The sequence below is a fragment of the Arachis ipaensis genome, chromosome B7 (assembly GCF_059453495.1).
Source record: "Arachis ipaensis isolate K30076 ecotype BB chromosome B7, ASM5945349v1, whole genome shotgun sequence".
NCBI classification, from domain to species: Eukaryota; Viridiplantae; Streptophyta; class Magnoliopsida; order Fabales; family Fabaceae; genus Arachis; species Arachis ipaensis.
The window spans coordinates 115,148,058-115,169,923 of record NC_142442.1 but is presented as its reverse complement, the minus strand read 5'-3'; the positions used below and the strand labels follow the sequence as shown (position 1 = coordinate 115,169,923).

The 21,866-nt window shown below is 38.2% G+C and overlaps 1 long non-coding RNA gene and 1 other non-coding gene across 2 annotated transcripts; one reads left to right on the top strand and one right to left on the bottom strand.

Moving 5' to 3' along the window:
• The first annotated feature begins 780 nt into the window (after window positions 1-780).
• LOC148553804 (small nucleolar RNA R71) lies at window positions 781-884 on the top strand. The gene has a single exon (XR_015892918.1). It is a non-coding gene; the product is annotated as a small nucleolar RNA R71 (small nucleolar RNA).
• Window positions 885-6,612: 5,728 nt separating this feature from the next.
• LOC107609996 (uncharacterized) lies at window positions 6,613-7,091 on the bottom strand. Its single transcript, XR_015891960.1, has 3 exons — window positions 6,998-7,091; window positions 6,799-6,849; window positions 6,613-6,675 (listed from the first exon to the last, which is right to left on the bottom strand). It is a non-coding gene; the product is annotated as an uncharacterized LOC107609996 (long non-coding RNA).
• Window positions 7,092-21,866: the final 14,775 nt, after the last annotated feature.

The following is a 21,866-nucleotide window of genomic DNA, read 5'->3' as shown; positions in this document are numbered from 1 at the left end:
GTGGGTTTGGGAATTTGTTCAGAGAGATACCCCACTTGAGATTCCAACCTCTTGATTGTGTCTCCCTGGTTCTTGAAACTGGCTCGCACTTCCTCCTTGAACACCTTGTTGTCTTGAATCTCCTTGCCTATGCCTTCAAGTAGATTCTCAATCATTGAGATTCTTTCATCAAATGATGATAGGTCAGGTTGAGGAGGGTTATTCTGGCCTTGATATGAATGTGGAGAGGTGTTGTTATGGGGGTGTTGATATGGTCTAGATGTGAAGTGTTGGTGGGCTGCATTGTTTGGATTTGGGCGTCTTTGATCAAGGCTTTGGTCTTGTTGATTTCCCCACCCAAAGTTTGGGTGATTCCTCCATCCAAGGTTGTAGGTCTTGGAGTATGGATCATGGTTTTGCCTAGGTGAATTCCCAATGTAGTTGGCTTGCTCTTGACTACCCTCTGCTTCTTCATTCACTCCTTCTTGGGTTGTTGATGAAGTGGAGATTGCTGCTACTTGGTTCCTCTTCATCTTCTTGGTGAGGTCAGCCAGCTGCTGGGTAATGAGCTTGTTTTGGGCCAGCAGAGCATCTACATTGTTTAGCTCCATTACTCCTCTTGTGTTCCCTCTTTCAGAGGCATAGAAGTAGTCGTTCTCTGCTACAGTTTTAATGACATCTATGGCCTCCTCAATGGTCTTCTTCTTGTTCAAAGATCCTCCAGATGAATAGTCTACTGCCTTCTTTGACTCATAGGAGAGCCCTTCATAGAAAATGTGCAGCTGCACCCATTCATTGAACATGTCAGGTGGACACCTCCTTGTTAGGTCTTTAAACCTCTCCCATGCTTCATACAGAGTCTCACCATCTTGTTGCCTGAAAGTTTGGACCTCAGCTCTCAGCCTATTGATTTGTTGAGGGGGGTAAAATCTTGCTAAGAATTTGTTCACCACATCTTTCCAAGTTGTCAAGCTCTCCTTTGGGAAAGATTCCAGCCACTTGGCTGCCTTATCCTTGAGTGAGAATGGAAATAAGAGCAGTCTATAGGCGTCAGGATGAACACCATTAGATTTCACTGTGTCACATATTCTCAGGAAGGTGGTTAGATGTTGATTGGGGTCTTCTTGGACACTTCCTCCGAACGAACAGTTGTTCTGAACAAGGGTGATGAGCTATGGTTTTAGTTCAAAATTGTTGGCATGGATGGTTGGCTTTTGAATGCTACTTCCACAGTTTCCTGGGTTTGGATTGATGTAAGAGCCTAAAACTCTTCTATCCTCCCCAGCATGATTTGCTCGACCTCTTCCGCCATAGTTGTGAGTCACTTCTTCGTGATGGTTTTCCATGTTTTCTTCCATGTTTGGTTCAAAGTATTCCTCAAAGTGTTCCTCCTTTTCTTCAGCACCAACTACACATTTTTCTCTTGCCTCCCTTCTTAGTCCAAGGAAGGTTCTCTCAGGTTCAGAATCAAAAGAAGTTGAAGCCCCGCTTCTTCTTCCTGTCATACAACCAACAAGTACAAGCAAAGAGAATAGGTGCAGAAAGTATATCTGTCAGAATTACTGTTAGTGTGAGTGATGCAATATATCAAACAGTTAGTGGGTTAGTGAAATGAATGGTAAATAACAAAGAAAAAGTAAGGGGAAGGGAAGAAATTAACTAAAACAGAAAGTAAATAACTCAAACAGAAAATTAAATCAAACAAAAAATAAAATGCTCAATCTAGTTATCCTCCAATTTAATCATTGTTGATGCACAATCAATCCCCGGCAACGGCGCCATAAACTTGATGCACGGAAAACTTGTCTCATAACAAATTTCCTTCGGCAAGTGTACCGAATTTGTCGTCAAGTAAAAACTCACAATAGAGTGAGGTCGAATCCCACAAGGATTGATTGATCAAGCAACTTTAATTAGAGGAATGTTCTAGTTGAGTGAATCCAGTATTTGAGTTTAGAATTGCAGAAAATAAAATGGCGGAAAGGTAAATGACAGAAAAAGTAAATGCTAGAATTAAAGAACTGAAAGTAAATGACTAAAAGTAAATTGCAGAATTGTAAATGGGAATGGGGAATTGCTCATAAAAGTAAGTAACAGAAATTAAAGAGAATGGGTAAGATCAGAAATAAGGGGTTCATTGGGCTTAGGAGATGTTGCATTCTCCAGATCAATTTCATTTTCATCTCTTCCTCAATCAATGCACTCATTGATCTCCTTGGCAATCTTAAGTGATTGAATTACAATTTCTTGTAATTCAATCTCTCAAATCTTGATCAATAGCCAATTCCTTGGTCAATTGCTCATGAGAAGAGATGAAGTATGGTCACTGATTATACCACATGCATTTCCCAAATCAAGTGTTAAGAGGATTATAGTCACATATCCATCCAAACCCAATTTGGTCCAGCATGAGAAAGCATTTCTAGCATGATCTCTTCATTCCTCTTTCAAGGTTCAGAAGAGATCCAAGTATGAATAGCTTCTTTTCCAAGATAACTACCCAATTAGATGAAGATCGAAAGCTTTCAAGTAAAATCAAGAGAAAAGAGAGAAGAAGAATAGTGAAAACTAGTATTGATCCATCAAATTACAACAGAGCTCCCTAACCCAATGAAAGGGGTTTAGTTGTTCATAGCTCTGGAAAATGAAACCAAAGATGGAGAATACATGATGATACTAGAAGTGCAGAGAAAGTAAATACAGAGAGTAGTTCTATGCCCAGAGGCTCCCTATAATTTCCCACTCTCCAAATAATTCAAAGCTACTCCTATATATACTACTCTTCTACTCTTCTAGTTGGTTCTTCAAGTCTTGGGTCTGGGCCTTTGGATCTTGAGTTTGAAGCAGTTATTTTCTTCATTGGGCTTGGCTTTACTTGCAGAGAGAAAGTGTGAAGTGGGCAGAGACTTTAGCTCAGGACGTTAGTGGTGTTAACGTTCAGTGAAAATATGGGTTGGAGAACGTTAGTTACTTTCAAGTTTTTCCCTAATGTTCCTCACCCAAGTAAGAGCCACGTTAACCTCAACGTTAGTGGCACAAACGTTGCCACTAGCGTTGCCTCTTTGTCCTTCGCGCACGTTATTGGGACTCAACTTTCCCAATAATGTTGAGAAGCCTTCCCCTTCCCTACGTTAGAGTCCACGTTAACTTAGTTAACGTGGCTCTTTTAACGTAGGCTTGCCAACCTTCGAGAACGTTAGTGACACTTAACATTGTCACTAACGTTCCAATGTGCCCCTTAGCTCCCACGTTAGAGTCCACGTTAACTAGGTTAACATGGCTTCTAACGTGGCTGTGCTAGCCATCTCCAACGTTAGTGACAAAGTTGAATGTCACTAACGTTGGCTCATCATCCCTCTCCTCACGTTAGCTTCCACGTTAACTAAGTTAACGTGGGAGTTAACGTGGCTCATTGTGGCTTGTGTTGGCTCCTTCCAACGTTAGTGACAATGTTTGGTGTCACTAACGTTGTCGACAACCTTTCTTCTCCACGTTAACTTCCACGTTAAATAGGTTAACGTGGGAGTTAACGTGGCCTCTTGGGGATAGTGTGTGTTCATCCCAACATTAGTGACAATGTTTGGTGTCACTAACGTTGTCGACCACCTAGTTTCTTCACGTTAGCTTCCATGTTAACTAGGTTAACGTGGGAGTTAACGTGGCTTCTTGTGACTTGGCCAACGTTAGTGAGAATGTCGAATGACACTAACGTTGGCGTCCCCCTTTTCTTCTTAACGTTAGAGGCCACGTTAACTAAGTTAATGTGGCAACTAACGTGGCCACTTATGAGCTTGGTCCAACGTTAGTGATAATGTTAAGTGTCACTAACGTTGGCTCCATTTCCTTTCTTCCACATTAGAATTCACGTTAGCTTAGTTAACGTGACTCTTAACGTGGGCAATGATGGCTTCGAGAGCGTTATTGGCAATGACTTTTCTCATTAACTTTGCAAGTTACTCCCATTCCACTACAAAAAAATTTGGTAAAAACGGCGGTTTTTTTTTGGTATTTACGGCGGTTTGAACCGCCATTATTACCAAGAATGGCGGTTTTGTAAACCGACGTAATTCTGGGCGCCATTCTGGTTATTACGGCGGTTTTTGAATAGGTTAAAACGACGGTTCAAACCGCCGTTATTTCCTGGGTTAAAACGGCGGTTTTTGAATCGGTTAAAATGGCAGTTCAAACCGCCGTTATTTCCTGGGTTAAAACGGCGGTTTTTGGATAGGTTAAAACGGCAGTTTGAACCGCCATTATTACCCTGACAGAGTGGCATTTTGGTTGGTTAAAACGGCATTTTTGAACCGCCGTTTTTACCCTAACCAAGTGACTTTTTGTTGGTTAAAATGGCATTTTTGAACCGTCGTTTTTACTCTGACAGTGTCATTTTTATTGGTTAAAATGGCATTTGAAACCGCCGTTTTTATCAGGTTAAAATGACATTTCATGTTATTTAAAATGACAGTTAAATATTGCCCTTTTTTACTGGGTAAAAGTAATTTTTTTATCGTTTAAAATGATAGTTTTTATCGTGTTAAACAAATAATTTTTTTGTTTAAAATTTCACAATAATAAGAAATCATAACTCATCAACAAAATATACATAACTCATAAATAAAATATTAAACATAATATATAATATTTTAGTATTGGAAATAAAAAATAATAACTCCTATACAAATAAAGTATTGGAAGTCTTAATATGTAACTATTAATACATCAAGTCTCTATCATTAAAAAAATCACACTGCTCTATTATTCGCTTCCAAAGATCTACTTTCTAACTCTTTTGGCGATGGAATCTCACTATCTTGATCCAATTCCTACAACAAAAATATAATTTAAAAACAAAATAAAAAAGAATAAATAGATAAACCATTAACTTGGACAGCGCAAAATAAATTTAAACAAAAAATGAGAATTTAGAACAACCAGACAGTAATCTTGTTTATATATCCATGTATATAACATGAGATATTTAATATTTGACCTGAATAGATCCAGGAGTTGATCCAATGTTATACTAGCTAGACGCGACGCTCATTGCCACTGCAAGAAAGATAGCTAGACTTTTGCAGGTTATACAGATACAACAAACACTAACTGCTCTCCCTTAGCAAATAACTACAACAACCAACGCCATGAAGTACAAGAGCATACTGCAGATACCCCAAGGTTGTAAAGTAAAAACCAAGGAAACTCACCAAGCCAAACCCATGTCCAAGAAAATAATCTTCCTTCACTAAGAACCACTTCTACCATGCTCTTCCCCTGTACGTTTATTGAAGATTTCTGGTTATAAGCTTCAGAAACTTTACTTTTGTGTCTAGTATATCAGTTAATTTTTGCTGTTCTTAGAACTGGTTATTTGGACACTCGAAACATGCAAAATGCAAAGGAAAAGTGTTTGTATCTTTTATATTAAAAATCAAATTAAGATAGTATGAAAATCATGTATAAGACATACATTTTATATATATATAGTTTAATTTTCATATATTTACACAAGTTCCATCACATATTATTTTTCCTGTTCTTTGTTTCCAGTGCATCATATATAATAATTAGTATATACATCTTAATTCCAGAGAGGCTTGCAAGTCACAAATTGTTTTCAACAATAATATTGTATTATTGGAGCCATTGAATTCATGCTATATTATAGATATATAAGTTATACTATTAAGCAATTCATTAGTCATCATTACTGCAACATCCATTGAAATACATGTGTTTTAGATTGTTCCTATCATTGTTTTAATCATAAACAGTGTATAAATTTCTGATTAAGCCATCTTAAATAAAGCAAGAGCTAGTTTGTGAACATTAATTTTAAGAAACTAATTAAATTACTGTCTTTTTTTTCATTTATAAAAATGACTATAGATCATATCTTATATAGCAATTGGATTTATAGGAAGAAAGGATCAGGGTTATCATTACTGAAGTTCCAGCTAGCGTAATTTCCTTCTACTCCTTATTGGTCCTTGCTTCGCTAGGTAACATATATAGAGGGTGGCTTTTCCTTCGCTCAAGCCATGATTTGGTATTAAAAAATAGAAAGAAGCTGTCCAGTCATTTATTAACAAATCAGGTACTATGTTAGTGTTGTGTGATTACCTCTCATCTCGCTGGATCCAACCAGAACGCTTCCAAGGCACGCTTCTGGCATAGTGTTTCAGCCATGTCAATATACCTGAAATAAGAAAGATAAAAAATCATTAAATTGATTCAATATTTCAATGTGACACTCATATAAAAGAAAGCGAAAGAGTGACAAACTCATTTCCACCATAGTAACTAGCACCAGGATATCCCTCACTGTATTTGTTTGTCATGATAGACCCTACAGCTTCCATCACAGAGACAGAGGTGAAATTTTTTAAGGGTATGACTTCTAGCCCCTTCACAAAAACAAAAACAAGAAGTCAATCCATATATGTGGTGAAAACTGGAAAGCAAAACTCTACCATCATCTCATCAATCATCATATATGATAGGCAATAAAACATTCAAATGTTTTGCATAAACTCAGATAGTTGCATTATTTTTTTCAAGATTTTCTATATCCCTGGCAAAGATGCAAGTAATAATAAACTAATATATTACCTTCCATTATCTAGCTTTCTCTAGCTCAATTATATCAGCAATTTCAAGATCAACTTCCTCAAGTAAAGCATTCAATTGCTTTGGCCACTGCAAAGGCAAATCAATATATTACAATAGAAGTATGATTTTTCTTCCTTTCTGCTTGAAAGTTGAAACAATATGTATATCTAGATATGCATAACATTAACTGTAATTATATAATAAGCTTACCGAAACTCGGGATTTTTCTTTGTCGTAAACAGCTTCATCAGGTAAAGAGGACTACATTCAAAAGCAAGGGAAAGGAATGGCAAGTATTTAATTGGTTAAGGTAGGGGAGCATAGAATATTATGAATATGAATATTTATTATTATAAAGATAATAATATAATATAAAGCATATATGGTTGGAAATTTGATTAAAGAAGACCTTGTAGTAAACAGTGGTGCCTGCACTGAAGAGAGGACGTAAAGGCTTGTCCATGGAAGTTGAAAGTCTGCAAAGAAGTGCCATTGCCATTGCCATCTCCAAGACACAGAACACAGGGTGTGTGTGTGTGTGTGTGTGTTATGGGCTCTTGATGATCCACTCCTTATTCCTTAGCACCACTTCTGCTCCTCGATGGTTCATTGTCACCACTACTAACAAAGTGTGCAATAGTGATAAACAACCCTTACAAAGTTTACTACCAGCCAGCACAGAATTAAATGTCCATAATGATCAAATCCCTACATGATTTGAAAACCGTAAAATATTTATATATGCACCAATTATCTTGTGCAATTTATATTACTTGTTGAAACTGAATAACCCCTTCTTCAATACTTTCACCTAACCTTGAAATTTTAACAATTTCTTATACAATCAAAATCAAACTCATCTTTCTTGTACTCTATTTAACAATTTTATTTTAACAATTATTTTTACTTGCAGTTTTTAGCTTCCTCCGATCCTATAAAAATGTCTAAACATGGACCAACAATGCAAATTGAAACCACCATCAGCACCACCACATATAACAATTAATTAAATAAGCATGAAATTAGTTTCTGCTACACGTGTTCTTATGATTTTAGTGACCTCAGTAACTAGTTCTGAGGCTACAATTTCATCATGCAGTGATGTGATTAGGAACCTAAAGCCTTGTGTGAATTACTTGGTGAGTGGAAGTGGTAAACCACCAGGACCATGTTGCTTTGGCGTTAAAGCTTTTGCAGCTACTGCAACAACTTCTGCTGATAAGAAAACTGCATGCTAATACTAAATTTAAACTAATTATTTCAAGGTCACAAGCACTATTTAAGTTCAGCATGTTAATACTCACCAGATGAATGAAAAGATGATGTCTATCTTCAAGTGGCTCTTATTTAAGTAGCTTCCATGCATCTTCTAAATAGTTCCAAATCTATTTATCTATATAAAACAACCCCATTGTTAATAACTTCATTGTTCTCTAAAGCAAATAACTTAACAAAGCACAAAAACAAGTTTCAAGCTAATAAAAGAATTTGTTGATATGTCTGCAATATGTCACATACAACAATGATTAAATAAATGCATAAACAAAAAAAATAAGCATTCAAGCAATTCATCAAACACGTGCTATGCAAATCAGTAAAGCACCAACCGAGAGCATATTTACAAATCAAAACCGCAAAGAGAATGCAAATTTGTATACACGCATGTAAGAAGAAATCGAAGAAATTACATGAAGACCTTACCCCCAATTTCTGCTAACAAGGAAGAAAATCAAAACCTAAAATTACAGAAATAGAAGTAGTAACAATTTGCAAAACAAAGTATGAGTAATTAAAAGAAGAGAATGTGGATTTGTATATAAACCTAATTCAACGAAGATGGAGAAGGAGAAGCTTCACAGAAGACAACACGGTGGAGCAGGAAAAATCACACAGCAGATCCATCGATTGAAGTGAAACGTTGATGGAGTGAAACGTTGAAGGAGGAGATCGCAACTAGAAGAAAAGCATTGATGGAGGAGCTTGCCGCCAGAGGAGAGCCTCGTGGATGAGATTACAGATCTCATGTTGCGATGGAGTTTATTCTAGGTTTCTCACATTGCGATGGAGGTTCGATTAAATAGCACAATCTTTATTAATGAAATAGAAGAATTTTTATATCAGTGAAGCAGAGTAAGTAATGGCGTTTAAATCTGTCAAAAACACCAAAAAACCACTGCTTTCTGGAAGCAAATTATGGCAGCTGCATAAATCGCCTTAATTTATGAATATAATGGCAGTTTTATAGAAACGCCATTATGTTGCTGCCATTTTGTGCTCTTTTTTTTGTAGTGTTCCACGTTAGTGTTAACGTTAGTATAACTAACGTAGCAACTAATATGGTTCTTCTTTGCTTCCTTTGTCCTGAAATCAAGCAATAAAGTGCATCAAAGTTCTAGTCCAAGTCATGGGAAATGCAACATCCAATTTGTCATTAAATTCATGCAAAATCCTCATGAAATCATGTAAAGTGCACAATGTATGCTTGAATCAAGATGTAAATGAATATCTACCCAAAACTAGCTTATTTCCTAAGGAAATGCATGAAACTACCCTAAAAACAGTAAAGAGAAGGTCAGTGAAACTGGCCAAAATGCCCTGGCATCAATTACTCTCTCTATGATTGCAATCCTTGCTTTGTCTGATTCTATATATCCATTATTTTGTGTATGGATGCATTTACATGATTGAGGCCATCATTTCAACAGTCACTTTTCCCAAACAGCCTTAACCCTTTTATCTACCGTTGCTAACCAGTTTTGAGCCCATGATAAACCCTTTTTGTTCTTAAATTGAGCACATCAACACCCCTAAGCAAAAAACAATGAACGTCCCTGGATTTGGATCCTTGATTAGCTTAGGTGAGTGAGAGTGTGTATCATACAACTGGGAGGGTGTACTTGGGAACTTGGGTAGATGTAAAGGTATGTCTTTGTATTTGTAATTGAAAATTATGGGAATTGGGAACATACTCATGTATTGAATGATTGAACCATATGCATTAGAATTTTTGTACATGAAACCCCAAAAAGGGGACAAGCAATATATATAGAATGAAGGAAAAGGAATGTAAAGAAAAAGAAACAGGACAATAAAAGAAACAAAAATATAGAAAAAGAAAGCAATAAAAAGGGGACAAAATTCCCCAAGGTAAAGTAACAATAACAATGCATATGGAATGTGAACTAAAGAGAATGCATGAGTATATGAAAAAAATGGGAACCATGGGTAGCTAGGTATTGTATTAGAATTATATGGGTTATTTTATGTGTTTGGTGAGATCTTATGTTAATCAAGGATTCAAATTTCAAGCTCACTTGACCATATACATTCCTACCTTTACCCTAGCCCCATTACAACCTATTAACAAGACCTCATAATACTTGTATGCATGCATTGAGTAATTGTTAATTGTTAGATGAAAGACAAATCTTGGAAAGCATGATTAGGGGAGGATTGAGTGACGAACCCTATACACTTGAGCGAATAGAGCGAATAGAGCGGATACACTTCCGGTGAGGGTTCGATGCTCAACTCCTTGTCCCTGGCTTTCGCAAGCGTTCATCTCACAAGTTATATGCACTTCATTTTGATGTTCAAATTGGTAGAATTCATGGACTACATGTCACCTTAGCCCTATATGCTCATATGCGTTCTTGGAGGATGGATTTACCCTTGACCAAGTAGATAGGTACCTTTACATTAGTTATATGCATTTACATAGATAATTCGCACTTCATGAATCCTTTCCTCCCACGGTCTTTGGTCTTTTTATTTTTTTTTTTAGCATGAGGACATGCTCGGTTTAAGTGTGGGGAGGTTTGATAAATCTCAATTTTGTGGTTTATATTGTGTAGAATTTGGGGGATTTTGTCAATATTTTCCACACTTATTCACAAGAATTGCATGGTTTTGTGTTCTCTTCCTAATATTGCTTCATGATGGAAAACATGCTTCTTTTTCCTTAAATGTGCCATATTTTGATCCTCTTTTATTACCATTCGATACCGTGATATGTTTGTTGAGTGATTTCAGAGTTTACAAGGCAAGAATGGCCTAGAAGAGAGAAAGAAAGCATGCACAAGTGGAAAGAACATGAAGAATTAGATTTTGGGAAATCAGCTGCGACGCGCACGCACACCTTACGTGCACGTGTGGGTGTAGGAAGATGGGTATGGCACGCGAAGAGTGGCGCATCCGCGTGGATTGGCGAAATCTCCATCGACGCGCACGCGTGCTTGCCGCGTACGCGTGGATTGCGAAATTTAGACGAAACGCACGCGTGGATGACGCGTACGCGTGACGAGCTGCACGTGACCTCATTAAAGAAATCGTGCCTGGCGATTTCTGAGGCTCAACAGGCCCAAATTCAAACTGGTTCTGCATGGAAAAGACCCAGGAACTCTAGGGGGAAAGTGGGGGATCATCCATTACACACTTAGACACAATTTTTGCTAGTTTTTGGTTTTTTTCTTCTAGAGAGAGAAACTCTTATTCCTCTCTAGATCTAGTTTGATTTTATCTTCCCTTGTTGCATTTTGAATTGGGTTTTGTTGATTTCTAGTTTTGATTACTTAATTTGAATTTCCTAGTATAATTTGTTGAGATCTTGTGTTAGATTTATGTTTCCTTGTTATTTTCCATTTTCTATTCATCTTGTGGATCTTGAATTGTTAATGTTACATTGATGTTTTCTATGATTAATAGTGTTAATTGAGTAGTTTTATATTGATAATTGTTAGTGGGTACTTTCAATTTCCAATTTATTTGCAATTTGAATGTCTTTTGTTAATGCACCCCATGTGTTTGATAAAATGTTTCCTTTGATTATGGAGTAGTTCTCTTTACTCTTGGCTTAAGCTATAAGAATTGGATGACCTTGAGTCATTGGGTCTTATTGAATTGTTGATTGGAGAACCCTTGTGGTCAAGTTGACACCCATTGACACTAACCCACTACTAATTTAATTAGTAGATTGGTTAGGACTTATGGGTTGAGATTGACCAAGCCACTTGACGTACCTCAAGTTTAGGAGTAGATATTACGTACTTAAGGCTCTTGGAGGTAGACTTAGTGAGTTTGGTTCCTCATAATTGGCAATTTATAGTTGTAGACAAGGATGGTGACCCCAATTCCTATGCTTAGCTAAGAGTTCCTTTTATTATTCACATTTGAAAACTAAAAATCTCATTTGTTTAGTTCTCGTTTTAGTTAATTGCTTAATTCTAGAGTAGAAGTAGTTTTGTTGATTTCTAGTTTTGATTACTTAATTTGAATTCCCTAGTATAATTTGTTGAGATCTTGTGTTTGATTTATGTTTCCTTGTTATTTTCCATTTTCTATTCATCTTGTGGATCTTGAAATGTTAATGTTACATTGATGTTTTCTATGATTAATAGTGTTAATTGAGTAGTTTTATATTGATAATTGTTAGTGGGTACTTTCAATTTCCAATTTATTTGCAATTTGAATGTCTTTTGTTAATGCACCCCATGTGTTTGATAAAATATTTCCTTTGATTATGGAGTAGTTCTCTTTACTCTTGGCTTAAGCTATAAGAATTGGATGACCTTGAGTCATTGGGTCTTATTGAATTGTTGATTGGAGAACCCTTGTGGTCAAGTTGACACCCATTGACACTAACCCACTACTAATTTAATTAGTAGATTGGTTAGGACTTATGGGTTGAGATTGACCAAGCCACTTGACGTACCTCAAGTTTAGGAGTAGATATTACGTACTTAAGGCTCTTGGAGGTAGACTTAGTGAGTTTGGTTCCTCATAATTGGCAATTTATAGTTGTAGACAAGGATGGTGACCCCAATTCCTATGCTTAGCCAAGAGTTCCTTTTATTATTTACATTTGAAAACTAAAAATCTCATTTGTTTAGTTCTCGTTTTAGTTAATTGCTTAATTCTAGAGTAGAAGTAGATCATATGTTCTCTTGATTTAGTTACTTGATTTAGTTTCTTGCACTTTAAGATTTCTTGCTTGTTAAGTCTATTAGTTTAATTCCATTATCATGACTTCCAACCCCGGAATTCAAACCTATATTGATGCACATGTCTGCCCATTCCTTGTGAGACGACCCGAGGTTTGAATACTTCGGTTACTTTCATTGGGGTTAAACTTTGTGACAACCAATTCTTTAAAATTTGATTCGAGGATTATTTGTCGGTCGAGAGCTATACTTGCATCGTGAATATTTTGTAAAATTCTTTACCGACGATAGTCCACCTATCAGGCACCCGAAGTACAAACTGGCCCTAACAAAGGAGCAATATAAGAAAGATAAAAAATAGCTGATTCTAATGCATGAACAATATTTAAAGATTTTCAAATTGGCTTATATACAGGTACCAATCAAGACATCCAGGTTGAAAAAAGATGATTCAAATCCTTCTAAACATTTAACCAGCAAAATATGAAGCCTTAACATTCTTACAGAAAATCAATGGCAAATGTTCTGATGGTGATAAGAAGAAGGAAGAAACAGAATCAATCTGCTCCTGGGTTGCCAAAGAACCCAAAAAGAAATACAACTCCCCAATAACCAAGTATGGCAAAAATATCTTGCAATACCAAAGACTAGAAATTTTTGCATCTGAGTTTGGGGCCCTTAAAACTCCATCAACATCGTGAAACTGCGCCGATTCGGCCACTAGTGAAGGCAAAGTTTTGACTAAAGGTAATTAAATCTTGATTAAACTCAACAAATTGAATGCAAATTCACTAGGAAAAGATAGGAAAGATGCTCACGCATCACAACACCAAACTTGAATTGTTACTTGTCCTCAAGCAACCAAAACTAATACAAGATTAAGATGTGAATTTGCATGAGAAGTGAAAGTTTAGTTATGCTCATGTCTCTTCTTAAAGTGGGATTTATTATTGCAATTCTGAACAGTTTTGGCTTCTCACTCTCCTTTGAATCAGAGGAATGTCAATGTCATTTGGAAATAGAATCCAGATCATATTATGAATTCTCTGATCTTTATACTTAAGTTTAATCCTTGAACACAGCAGATATCCTTTAATTCTCAATTAACTGGTGCTTTGCACATTGAGCCTAGCCGTGACTTTAAATATTCTATCTCAAGGGGTTAATTGACACAAGAACACCACAAGCACTTAACTGGGGAACTCTCTTGAAGTTCTGATTTTTCTTTCAACTACTCCCAGACAGTGGTGCTTAAAGCCTTTGGCATACTCTACTAAATGCATTTGATCTCGACTCTAAATATTTTGTCTCAAGGGTTACTTGACACAAGAACACCACAAGCATATGACTAGGAAAACAACTCTTTGAGCTTTTAATCATGTCTGACCTTCCTAATCATTGATGCTCAGAGTCTTGGACCTTGCTTTTTATTCTTCCCTTGCTGTTTCTTTTGCTTCAAGGATTAACTTTTACTAATTTCAGAAAATTCATAATGGTTCTCTAAATTCCTGTTCCTTATACATCAACATCCCTTGATTCAAATTCAAACATGCACAGTTCATGTCATGCATTCAGAATCACAGAGAACACCACCACATTTGATTAAATTAGACTACTTTTTATTATAAACTCTTTTACTCATGCATTGCATCTTTTTCTATCTTTTCTTTTCTTTTGATTTCAAGCTCAATGAGCAATACATAAGACATCTTTCATAATTAAAATCAAATAGCAAAATAAAAAAAACAAATTAAACTAGAACCTAGAAATTGAAATAACAACTGATCATGCAATGACTAAAACAAAATAGCAGAAAACAGGAATATATCAAACTAATGGCAAACTACTATAGAAAGTGAAAGGAACTAGACTACCTCAATCTCCATGGTGGGGATCTCTCTCCTCAGGCTGTGCTCCGTATGGTCCTCTCAAGCGGTTGTAATCCTATCTCAGCTGAGAAATCTCCTGCCGCTGAAAGTCCTAAGCAGCTCTCATCTCCTCAAAGGTGGTACAGAGATGCTCCTAATAATGACTGTTTTGTGTGGCTCTCATCTCCTCTACAGATGTAGTGTACTGCTGCCAGCGGCTATCATTAGTGATCCTCATCTGCTCAATGGAAGAGGTGAGTTGTTGCCAGTACTTCTGAGGTGGGAAATACTATCCATGAGGCAGTGGTGGCTGAGCCTGCTGAGCTTCCTCCTGATCCTACTGAGCTTCCTCCTCAACTTGCTCTTCTTTGTGGATCCTGTACTGTTCCCTGTGAGTCTCCATTCTCTTCTTTGTGATTGGTCTCTCAACATAAATGGGGAAATCATTCTCCATCTTTACCCCTGCTGCTTCACACAGACGGTAAATCAGATATGGGAATTCAAGCATAGCATTCTTATAAGGGCTGGAGGGATAATATTCTCCACCTCCACCACTTCTCCCTTCATGATGCTGTAAATCATGACAGCCCGATCCACAATGCATTCAGACCAGTTGCTAGTAGGCATGATGGACCTTCGGATGAAGTCCAACCATCCTCTAGCTAAAGGGACTAGCTCAGCACTCTTTAAGTGGTTCAGTTTTCTCTCAGCACCTAGCTTCCACTGAGAACCCAGAATGCATAATTCTTCAACAACTAGATCCAGTTCCTGGTCATTATCCATTCACCTACTGTAACTGGGAGTTAGCTGAGGTGGATACAGCAGGTGGAGGGCTTGTCTGACACTTCTTGGGATAAAGTCAATGACCTTGCCTCTTACATAGATCTGGTAGCTCTTCTCATTGACTCCTTCGACGTCCTTGTATGTGACTCAGATGTTTCAATAAAACTCTTGGACCATTAAGTGCCCAACCTCCGTGTGCGGGTTGCACATAAAACTCCACCCTCTATTATCAATTTAAAACTGGATCTCCGGATATTCATCCGGTTTCAGTGCAAATCTTACTTCTGGAATCACTCCCATTTTTAAGGTATGCTCAAAAAAATGTTCTTCATGGAGCTTGGATCTGAACCTGTGCGTATTAGGAGAATTGGTGGCTAGCTCTTTTCTTTTCTTTTTCTTTGAAGGTGTGCTAGTCTTAGGTGCCATTACAGAAAACAGAGAATACAAAAAAAAAATAGGCAGCAAAGCGACAACACCAAACCTAAAATTTTTGCTCGTCCCTGAGCAAATTAAAGAAATACAAAGGGAAAGAAGAAGAGGGTGAAGCAAAAAGAAAGCAGAAAATAAAATAGAAGAAAATAAAGATTAATGTTAAATTTTTTTTCTGTAAATTTGTTTTTTTTTTCTTTTGAACAGGAATTCAGAAAAGAAAAGGGGGTACGGAAGGGCGGAAGAGGGACGAAGAGTAGAGTGTATGGTGGTTGTGTTTTGGAAGAGGGATTGAAGGTTATGTGGATGAATAGAAGGGATTGTGGGAATAGGTGCTGGAGGGAATTGGTGATAGAAGGAGGGTTGGGTGTTCTTCAGAGGAGGGGGCACGGTTGGGGTTGATAGAAAGAGGGATATGAGAGTGGGTGTGTATATCTTGTTGTGGGTTATGGGTTGTGGGTTGAGGATAGAGGACAGAGGCTTAAATAGAGGGAGGGGTTGGGTTTTGTTGGGGTAAGCAGGGTCACGAGCTTGTGTTGGGAGGGGAGGAGTTCACGGGTGTTTCTTGGAAAAGGGGGGGGGTGTCACGGGCAAGAATTGGGAAAAGGGGAAAGGGGTGAAGGCCTAGAACGGGGCAAGATCTGGTACTTATTTGGGAGGGGGCTCGACCGAATCTCAAGATTTAGGAAGGATTTGCTGAGGAAAGGTTGGAAGGGGGGTGTCACGGGTGTTAGGCTACGCCTAACTTGAGGGAAACACACGCCTAACTGGATTGAAGGGTGCGCCTAACTTGGTTTGCGTGATCAAGACCCTACGCCTAACTTATGTGATGCTGCGCCTAACTTGAAGTGAAGACCCTTGCTTGGCACCTGACTCCAAGGATGCTGTGCCTAACTTGAAGCCATGCCTCCCCTAGCAAGCCTCCCGAGTGTGCTAGCTACCCCTGCGCCTTACTTGACCTCCAATGCACCTAACTTGCCTTGAGTCTTCACACCTTGCGCCTAACTTGAGAATTCTCAAGTTAGGCATGAACTAGGCAGTGAAAAAATTTCCTTGTGCGCGTCATTGTGGCGCCTAACTTGAAAATTCTCAAGTTAGGCGTAGACCCTCCAGAGAAAAATGCTCCTTTGTGCATAATATATGGTGCCTAACTTGAGATTTTCAAGTTATGCGTCACTTTATCCGAATCAATATACTCCTCTCCTGGTGTCCATAACTCTGTATTCAGGAACCTGTTTCTGTTTCAATAACTCTACATGATCCGAACACACGTAAAACAAAGGAAAAAATAGTAAAAACTCGACTCAAATCAAATAAATAACAAAAATCAAACCAACAGAAATCAAACTAAAGGATACGAAAACATCGGGTTGACTCCTGACAAGCGCTTCTTTAACGTCACTAGCTTGACGGTCAGTGCTGCTAATTGAGCAGATGAGCAGACCATTGGCGATCAATCTCACCTCCAAGATAGTGCTTCAACCTCTGGCCATTGATTGTAAATTTTCTGTCAGAATGCTCTTTTTGAATCTCCACATGACTATATGGTGAAGCTCTGGTTACTACAAACGGTCCTGACCACTGGAATTTCAGCTTCTCAGAAAAGAGTTTGAGCCTTGAATTATACAGAAGCACTCTTTGACTTGGATCAAAGACTCTGATGGAAATCTTCTTGTCATGCCATATCTTAGTTCTCTCCTTATAGAGCTTGGCATTCTCATAGGCTGAATATCTGAATTCATCAAGCTCATTTAACTGAAGCATTCTCTTAATTCCTGCAGCTTGAGCATCAAGGTTCAGATACTTGATTGCCCAGTAAGCTTTATGCTCCAGCTCAACTGGCAAGTGATAGGCTTTACCATAGACCAGCTAATAAGGGGACATGCCAATAGGAGTCTTGTAAGCTGTCCGGTAAGCCTAGAGAGCATCATCAAGCTTCCTAGACCAGTCCTTTCTTGAGACACTGACGGTCTTCTCTAGAATCTTCTTGAGTTCCCTATTAGAAACCTTAACCTGTCCACTAGTCTGAGGGTGGTAGGGGTTGCTACTTTATGACGGACTCCATATCTCTATAGAAGTGAGTTCAGCTGTCTGTTATAGAAGTGACTTCCACCATCACTAATAAGTGTCTTTGGAACACCAAACCGGCTGAAAATATATCTCTGAAGAAAGCTCATCACCCCTTTGGCATCATTGGTGCGCAGAGCCACAGCTTCTACCCATTTGGACACATAATCAACTGCCACTAGAATATAGTTGTTGGAATATGAGGGTGGAAAAGGTCCCATGAAATCAATACCCCACACATCAAACAACTCACCTCAAGAATCCCCTGCTGTGGCATCTCATGGTTGGCAAGGAGAGTCTTAGCTCTTTCACATCTGTCATAACTCTTCACAAATGCTCTTGAATCTCTGAAGAGAGTCGGCCAGTAAAAATCACTCTGAAGGACTTTTACAGCTGTCCTTTCACCACCAAAGTGGCTTCCATAATCAGAGCCATGACAGTGCCAAAGAATTTGCTGTGTTTTCTCATCTGGGACACATCTCTAGATTATACCATCTGAACATCTTCTAAAAAGGTAAAGCTCCTCCCAAAAGTAGTACTTTGCATCAGTTAGTAGCTTCTTCACTTGTTGTCTACTGTACTCCTTTGGAATGAAATTCATGGCCTTGTAATTTGCAATGTCTGCAAACTATGGAGCCTGCTGAATGAAAAACAGTTGCTCATCCAAAAATGTTTCAGTCATAGCTGTGGGTGGTTGCACTCCTTCTTCAGGCTCAATTATGGAATGGTGGTCAGCTACTTGATTTTCTGACCCTTTCCTATCTTTTATCTCAATATCAAACTCCTGAAGGAGTAACACCCATCTGATTAATCTTGGTTTAGAATCTTGTTTGGTTAGAAGGTACTTTAAAGCATCATGATCAGTATAAACAATAACCTTAGAACCAATCAAATAGGACCTAAACTTATCAATAGCATACACAATAGCTAATAATTCTTTTTCTATAGTTGTGTAATTCTTTTGAGTATCATTTAACACACGGCTAGCATAGTAAATGACATGTATAAGCTTGCCATGTCTCTGTCCTAAAACATCTCCAATAGCATAATCGCTAGCATCACACATTAATTCAAATGGTAAATCCCAGTCAGGGGGAGCTATAATGGGAGTAGAGGTAAGGTTTGCTTTCATAGTTTCAAAAGCATGCAGGCATTTAGCATCAAACATAAAAGAAACTTTAGCAACTAATAGGTTGCTCAATGGTTTAGCAATTTTAGAAAAATCCTTTATAAATCTTCTATAAAATCCTACATGACCCGAGAAACTCCTAACTGCCTTAACATTAGCTGGTGGTGGTAATTTTTCAATTACCTCCACCTTTGCTCTATCAACCTCAATCCCCTTGCTTGAAATCCGGTGTCCAAGAACAATACCTTCTGTAACCATAAAATGACATTTTTCCTAATTTAAAACAAGGTTTGATTTTTGACACCGTTTCAAGACTAGAGATAAATGCTTAAGGCAGGATTCAAAAGAATTACCAAAGACAGAAAAATCATCCATAAATACCTCAATGAACTTTTCAACTATATAAAATAAATTGAAAGCATACACCTCTGAAAAGTTGCGGGAGCATTACAAAGTCCAAATGGCATTCTTCTGTAGGCAAATACTCCAAAAGGGCATGTGAATGATGTCTTCTCTTGATCTTGAGGGTCCACTACAATTTGATTATATCCAGAATATCCATCTAGAAAATAATAAAAAGCATGACCAGCTGACCTCTCAAGCATCTGATCAATGAAAGGCAAGGGGAAGTGATCATTCCTTGTAGCAGTGTTGAGCCTCCTGTAGTCTATGCACATTCTCCATCCTGTGACGGTTCTTGTAGGAATAAGCTCATTCTTTTCATTCCTGATCATTGTCATCCCTCCTTTCTTGGGAACTACCTGCACAGGACTTACCCAAGGGCTGTCAGAAATAGGGTAAATAATACCGGCTTTCCATAGTTTTATTGCCTCTTTTTGAACCACCTCTTTCATAGTTGGATTGAGTCTCCTCTGTGGTTGCACAACTGGTTTAACATCATCTTCAAGAAAGATCTTATGCATACACTTGGTTGGACTAATCCCCTTTAAATCACCAATGGTCCACCCAAGATCTATTTTATGGCTCCTGAGCACTGTAATAAGCGTCTCTTCATCTCCAGGCTTCAAGGAAGAGTTGATAATCACTGTATATGACTCATTTTCACCAAAGAACACATATTTCAGAGAAGGAGGCAGAGGTTTGAGCTCAAGCTTGGGGACTTCCTCCTCTGCCTTAGGCGTGTTCATCAGCTCTTTTTAGGGTGCTCAATCATCAACTTCAACTAATTCATACTCAGAAATAGGATCCAGAACATCATCAAGTACCTCAGCTTCCAGTACCTCTTGAACAAGTGGTTCAACAACATCAATTCTCATACACCCTTCAGAATTATTAGGGTGTTTGAGTGCTTCAAATACGTTAAGGACCACCTGTTCTTCATTGACCCTCAGGGTTAATTCACCCTTTTGCACATCAATCAAAGCTCTACCTGTAGCTAAAAAGGGTCTACCAAGAATAATAGAGGACTTTGCATCCTCTTTCATATCTAATATAACAAAATCAGCAGGAAAAATAAATGGTCCTACTTTCACAAGTAAATCCTCAACAACACCCACAGGAAATTTAATAGAAAGATAAGCAAGTTGAAGAGAAATACGAGTGGGTTTTACCTCCTGGTGCACGAATTGTAAATCACACTTTTACAACTCGTACCACTAACCAGCAAGTGCACTGGGTCGTCCAAGTAATACCTTACGTGAGTAAGGGTCGATCCCACGGAGATTGTTGGCTTGAAGCAATCTATGGTTATCTTGTAACTCTTAGTCAGGAAAACAATAAAATAATTCACTTATCAATTTTGATTGCAAGGAATAAAAGGGCAGAACACAAATTAAACTTGTATGTAATGATGGAGAATATGTTAGAGTTTTGGAGATGCTTTATCTTCTGAAATTCTGCTTTCCTCTGTTTTCTGATTCACGCACGCACGTCCTCCCATGGCAAGCTGTGTGTTGGTGGATCACCGTTGTCAATGGCTACCATCCATCCTTCCAGTGAAAAGGGTCCAGATGCACTGTCACCGCATGGATAATCATCTGCAGGTTCTCAATCGTACCGGAATAGGATTTACTATCCTTTTGCGTCTGTCACTACGCCCAGCACTCGTGAGTTTGAAGCTCGTCACAGTCATTCAATCCCTGAATCTTACTCGGAATACCACAGACAAGGTTTAGACTTTTCGGATTCTCTTGAATGCTGCCATCAGTCTAGCTTATACCACGAAGATTCTAATTAAGAGATCTAAGAGATATTCATTCATTCTATGGTGGAACGTAAGTGGTTATCAGACACGCGTTCGTGGGGGAATGATGATGATTGTCACGTTCATCACATTCATATTGAAGTGCGAATGGATATCTTAGATAGGAACATGCATGTTTGAATGGAAAACAGAAATACTTGCATTAATTCATCGAGATACAGCAGAGCTCCTCACCCCCAACAATGGAGTTTAGAGACTCATGCCGTCAAAAGGTACAAAGTTCAGATCTAAAATGTCATGAGGTGCCAAATAAACCTCTAAAAGTTGTTTAAATACTAAACTAGTAACCTAGGTTTACAGAAAATGAACAAACTATGATAGATGGTGGAGAAATCCACTTCTGGGGCCCACTTGGTGTGTGCTGGGGCTGAGACTTAAGCTAATCACGTGCATAGGGCTGTTTTGGGGGTTCAACGCCAGCTTTGGATCCTTTTCTGGCGTTGAACTCCAACTTGTAACTTGTTTCTAGCGCTGAACGCCAGACAGCAACATGGAACTGGCGTTGAACGCCAGTTTATGTCATCTATCCTTGAGCAAAGTATAGACTATTATATATTTCTGGAATGCCCTAGATGTCTAATTTCCAACGCAATTGGAAGCGCACCATTTGGAGTTCTGTAGCTCCAGAAAATCCACTTTGAGTGCAGGGAGGTCAGAATCCAACAGCATCAGTAGTCCTTTTTCAGCCTGAATCAGATTTTTGCTCAGCTCCCTCAATTTCAGCCAAAAAATACCTGAAATCATAGAAAAACACACAAACTCATAGTAAAGTCCAGAAATATGAATTTTGCCTAGAAACTACTGAAAATAAACTAAAAACTAACTAAAACACACTAAAA